At 44.7% G+C, this 6,074-nt stretch overlaps 1 long non-coding RNA gene across 1 annotated transcript; it reads right to left on the bottom strand.

Moving 5' to 3' along the window:
- Positions 1-2,290: 2,290 nt before the first annotated feature.
- LOC109300994 lies at positions 2,291-2,761 on the bottom strand. The gene is made up of 3 exons (XR_002098394.1): positions 2,668-2,761; positions 2,615-2,617; positions 2,291-2,301 (listed from the first exon to the last, which is right to left on the bottom strand). It is a non-coding gene; the product is annotated as an uncharacterized LOC109300994 (long non-coding RNA).
- Between the last annotated feature and the right edge of the window lie 3,313 nt (positions 2,762-6,074).

Raw genomic sequence — 6,074 nt, 5'->3', positions numbered from 1 at the left:
TCTGACAGGACCTGCCTCTAATGTACCCATGTTGGTTGCCCCTAAGCATAATCTCCCCTGCTGTCCCCTCGTGGCCTATAGTTTCCTGGGTCCTCCTTCCTCCCCTTTTTGAAGATGGGAACCACACTGGCCCTCTTCCAGTCCTCTGGCACCACACCAGAGCACCATGAGTGCTCGTAAAGCCATGCCAGGGGTGTCGGGAGATCGGGAGATTTCCCACTTCCACCTCCCCACGGCAGGGTCGCTTACCGTTCACCAAGGGTCGGCTCACTGTGTGTTGGGCACATACACGCGCTTGCCTCTCCTGCCACGACTTTGATGATACTAGAGTTGGTTCAGATGGTCTGGCATGTGTCGTCCGGTTATGAGACCCCTCAGTGTCCGTGGGTCCCGCGTTGATGAGGGCTCCTCCACCCCTACACCCTCGCCCATTCCACCAGGTGGTGACTGCCTATCCGGTGCATCCACTCAGATTGTCCAGAAAGAAAACATATGGATTAACACAAAATACTATGGCCAGGGGTTCCATGTGTGAAGCGACAGCTTCAGTCTTCAGCCGACAACCTTCTGAGTTTCCTGTATGCTGTGGGGTCTAACCCCTCTCTACCTCCCGATGAGCTCTGCTAGGGACCTTGTCAGGTTCCTCAATTTTACAGTTAGGGCTCTCTGCGGCCGTTATGCCCCTATTGCAGGTGCTACGGTATTTACAGCAAACGAGTGCCCTTATAGTAGAGTCAATACGGTACCCAGCTCCCGCTGGGTTACGGCCGCTCCCAACCGGCAATATAACAGTTCAATCTTCCCCAGTCCGCCCGCTTGGGCTCTCCAGGCCCCGCTGGGGCTGACCCTTCTGCCAACAGGTCCTACCGCACTGGAGGGCCGCTCGCATCCGCTGCCATGAGCTCCGCTGGACTTCAGGCTCCTCACTGCCTGCTTCCAGTTCCATGTTCCCCCCTCTGGCCATCCCCGGCCTCTCTTTTATGCCGGCCCCGTGGGTACCAGCCCCTCCTCTCCCCGCACACCTGGGGAAGGTAAGTTCCCGCCCCGCAACTGAAACCGGCGGGCGGATGATTGGCGCGGAGCCCGCTGACTCTTCCTCTCCCTTACAAGGGGTCCCGCAATGACCTCAGCTAATTCCCTCAGCACTGTAGGGTGGAGATCATCCAGACCAGCTTATCTGAATACATCCAGTCCCTCCAGAAGTTCCCTAACTAGTTCCTCACTAACCCTTGGCCTAGGTGCGCCTCCCCTGGGGTTTAAGGGGGGCTCAGTGTGGGGGCTGTTCTGGTCCCTGCTCAGGAAAATGGAGTCAAAGAAGTCATGTCATTAAATAGGTTACCTTTGGTGTCTGGTGTGACGACCAAATTTTCTAGCATGTCTTGCAGGGGCCCCATGTTACCCGGAACCTTCTTTTTGCCTCCTGTGTATTTTAAAAAGGTTCTTTGGGTAAATGTGATATCTTTCATTAGACAAATTAAATAGTTGGAAAAATTGTTCTTTGCAAGCTTTCAGGCACAAAACCCTTCTTCAGGCACTGGAGAGAACCTCTTGTTGGTTTGGGTGCTCTCCTGAGAAGATAAGAAGCCAATCTGCAAAAATACAGGTTTGTGAAAATTCAAATGTGTGGTAGACAATAGGTTTGGGGAGGGGTGGGAGGTATGGGGGTTGTTGACCTAGTGAAGGAATGCAGCTAGTAAACTGTAGAGAGGTTACCTGAGGTTCTCAGATGGCAGTATAATATGCCATAAATCCATTGTCTATATTCATTCCATGATGTTTTGTATTCAGTAGATCCATAATGTGAAGTTTGTAGGCTTGTCTATGAAAGGTGTTTTGTAAATTCCCTTTGAGGATTAGAACTGAGAGATCGGAGAGAGAGTGGTTATCTTGTGAAGAGTGTGCATCCATTGCATCTGGATGCTTAAAACTTACCTATTGTGGTATATGTCAAAAAGGACACTTCTAAAATCAGTAGGACTACTGATTTGTAGGTGACAAGTGTGTCAGGTCTTGATATTTTTCAAGAAAGAATAAAATACACTAAAACTGAGTAATGCTTTCATACATCATTAAAAGAAGAATAAAACAACTCAATAAATGAACATATTGAAAGATATTAAGCAATCTAGGCATCTCTTCATCTCCTTGAAGTGAGGAGAGAATCTGAATATAGCTGGGCTACTTTAAATCTTGGCCATGCTGCATGGTGAGTTCAGTGGCATTTTAATCTGCTAATGGAATTTGTGTTGGCGTCAAAATATATCACAATATCTCATAAAGTTCCATATGAAGGGGCATGAACTTCCTGCTGTTCTTATGTCTGTGCTTTCTGTTCTGAGATGGACAATGTGAAATGTAGTAAAGATGAATGACTTCTTCAGGCACACTGAGGCATGTCCTCCCTCTTTTCCAAGTGCAGTTGTTGTAGGCTTACTGCCTACTGCATGAACCACTATTACAAACTGCAGCTTCTGCTTCAAGCTCCTGAATTCACCTCAGTAACGAGATAGTTATAAATGCAAATAATCCAAGTTTGCTCAATGGTTCAAATGAAGGTCTAAATTACTAGCAGAGATTGCATCTGAAAAAAGGGAAGGCTAAGCTGACATTGTACTTTCTGAAAATACCCATGCCACATAGGGATTAATGACTGCTATTTTGAACAACCTTTTGGTAATACCTTTATAGGACCAACTGAATAGTTTGGAGAGATGTTAGACAAGCTTTCAGGCACAAAGTGCCCTTCCTGAGGTCTAGGAGGAAAAAGCTTGTCTAACATCTCTTCTCAACTATTCAGTAGCTCCAGTAAAAGATAATACCAAAAAATCCTTGCTTCTCTCATTTCCTGGACCATCATAGCTACAACATGACTCCAACAATATTGTTTTTAAGAACAAACAGGATCATCTCATTGTTCTCTTGTGCTCTCCTTTCTTTCCTATATAGGTGTAGTTGTTGCCCCAATTCAGATATTTAGCCTGTAAGGTCTTTGAGGCAGAGGATTCTTTTTTTAAATCTATGTGTGTTCACTGCCTCACAAAATGTGACCCTGGCTGGGGCCTCTAAATGCTCTCACTATAAAACTAAATAATAATATATGAGGAATCTTTTTTTCCTCAGACAGACCTGGTATCTTCCTTCCTTTTTTGTATCCTTGTGTGACAAGGTATTTAGCAGAATTTGTAGATTCTTTGGAATCTAACTGGGTCACTCCATGAGCACTTCTGCTATGGCCTCAGACTTATGATCTGTCACTTTCGAGCCCACACCACCCCAGCCCCTGACCTGGTATCTTATTGTTTTATGTCCTGACAGTGATCAGTAAATAAATAGTCATATTCTTGATTCAATTAATAATGTGAGCCTTACCTTTCTGTTGCTTTAATTTCTAAACATCAAAGTCCAGATTATGGCTGGCTCCTAAATGGGTAAACAAGGGACGGGAATGATAAAAATCTTTTATTCCAGCCCCTGTTTGTGTAGGATTTTGTCACAATTGCATTTCCTGTAGCTGTCAAAAAGGACATGAAGGAGTTGGGGTATATAATAGGAGCCCCAGACTCCAGCATCTGTGGAAGACTGCTATAGAATTTGGGCATAATCTTTTGTAACCCTGATCCATGACATATGATTGAGACCTTAAAATGAAGCATTTCCTTATTAGCACTCCTTATGGATAGTCCCTTCCTTTATTATAAGGCCAAGTCAGGGAAAGAAAGAGCATGCTGCTGCTTTATATGTTGTACACAGAGTTTTCTCCCAGCACTTCCACTGGAAGTACATATCCACACTCCTCACACTTAAGAGTTGGTCAGAAATTTTCCAACAAAAAATGTCAATTTATTGTGCCCCAGATGTCTCAAAATTATCCAGTATCTTCCCAGAGAAGGATCATCACATCATATACACTTCTAGGACCCCCAGTTCAGGGGCAGACCCACCACACAGACTGGCCACGCATCCTGGGACTCCAGAATCCCCAGCATTTGGGAAGTCAACCAGGCCAGAGATTCCAGGCTCTCAGGGCTCAAACCAGAACCACAGACAGCTATTCAGTGTGAGTGGCATTTTTTACCACTAGCTGCAATTAAACTGTGAAGAACATCACTTCTCTGAGCAGTGTTAGGGACATGGGGACATTTCTCCTTTGGAGGAATTTTTTTTAAAGTTTTGCTCCAATCTGGAGTAAATGAAATAGAAGTTTTCTGTGAGCTGGAAATCCTACTTCTAACCCATTCTATTTCCAATCAAACTAATGCTTATAAGGCACAACCTGGGCCCAACAGGTGAACATGATATCTAAAAATAGGCTGTTTCTTATCCCTCTTACCCCAATGTATATCTATAGAAGTAACTTCATGGATGTTATGACTTCAGACATAATGTGATATAATAAGACAGTCAATACAAGATGCCAACTTAATTGACTGAAATGGAGAAGAGTGCTTTTATGCCAGCTATGAGAATTTAATGTATGGATTATAGGGACGTAATAGAAGGAAGAATAATGGAACAAGAGAGAACAAGTGGATAAAAAAAATATTATCAAAGTAGGCTAAATAGTTGATGGCTTTACCACATGCTTGTAGACTTATGACCAAAGAGTGAAAGCTTTTAGGACTGTTTTAGGAAAGTTTTTAGGGTATTTCTCAGACTGAATAAATAACTATTGACAGAAAAAGATGTCCTTTACTTCAGAAGGAATCTGAAATATAAAGTGAACCTTATGACACACAATTCCCATGCATGCTTCAGTACAACAGTTGTGCAGGACTAACTAAGTGCAGTGTATCTGGTGTAAAATAAAAATAAAAATACATAACCTTGGATTTTCCCACAGGTGAGCAGGTGCTGTAGAGTTCCTGAGGCTTACAAGGCTGCAGCAGATGGTCTATAGCTACCATCATTAGATTTTTAGATGATCAGAATCTCTAGCCTTTTGTTGTATAAAACATGAAGACTGACCTGGAAGTAAAAAAGGAAACATGTTACCAAACTTACCAATGGATAGAACTACGGAGCACTCCCTCAGATGAAAAGAACAGCAGGCAAAATGTTCACCAGATGCAAAGCTCAGAGGGAAGTTTTATAAGTTTCTCTCATCTCTCAGCAAGTAGTAGCATCAATCTTTGTTCCATAAATTTCAATATTATTGCATAGCCAATTTCGAGGGACAGTCCAAGACTAGGTCATTTTGAGCTAGCATAAAGCCAGGTAACCCCACCGGGGTCTCCTGGGGCATTTCAGAAAGTAAGAATTGTGATTGTGCTTACTGTATCTCCCCCATCCAGGGCTAGGGACAGAAGTTACACATAAACCAGTGTAAGTTATTAGAAACTGGTTTAAACCTGTAACAGAAGTTCACTGCACCTAAATCACTTTCAAAATGTCTGAAACTGATTTAAGATAAACCTGGCTGAATTTAGTATCAGACTTAACTGATGTGCGTCAAACCAGCTTATGAAACTTTTGGTTTAGACCCCTTCCTGGTTCAAGTTAAATCACAGTCCCCCAGCATCCCAGAATGCTTTACAGCCCTGAGCTGGGCTATGTTGTCTGCCCCACCCCTCTGCTCTCTAGCTGGAGCAATGAGGGATGGCTGACAAGTGGGTGGAGTTGGGAAACCCAGTTGGGGACCGCGGCCCCAGTAGGGGGGGAAGCCCCTGTCAGACTTTTCCCCACTGGAGTGGAGGGGGCAACAGCCTGAGAAGGACTGCCCCCCAAGCAAACTCCAGCGGGTGTCTGAGGTTTGAGAGGGGCTTTAATCTCCCACTTCCTCAGCTCTGTGCTGGCCATGCCCTCTGCTTTCTGCTTGATCAGGGTGCAGGGCATGGGCAGGCAACAGCCTGAGAGGTACTGCCCCAGTGGCAAACCACAGCTGGGGTCTGGAGTCTTGAAGGGACTTTAATCCCCCTTCCCCAGCTCAGTGTGCTGGCTATGCTCCCTGTGCTCTGCTTGAGAGATGGGACCTGTGGGATCTTCACTCCAACACCTAAGACCACCTGCTGATTCCCCAAGAAGTACTTTCTAAATACCTGGCTGTAAGGGGATACTACCCTCAGGATTACATAAGA

Source organism: Gavialis gangeticus, unplaced genomic scaffold, assembly GCF_001723915.1.
Source record: "Gavialis gangeticus isolate Ggan-Ray unplaced genomic scaffold, GavGan_comp1, whole genome shotgun sequence".
Classification (NCBI taxonomy): domain Eukaryota; kingdom Metazoa; phylum Chordata; order Crocodylia; family Gavialidae; genus Gavialis; species Gavialis gangeticus.
Note: the sequence above shows the minus strand (reverse complement) of the source record. Positions and strands in the feature narration are given on the sequence as shown.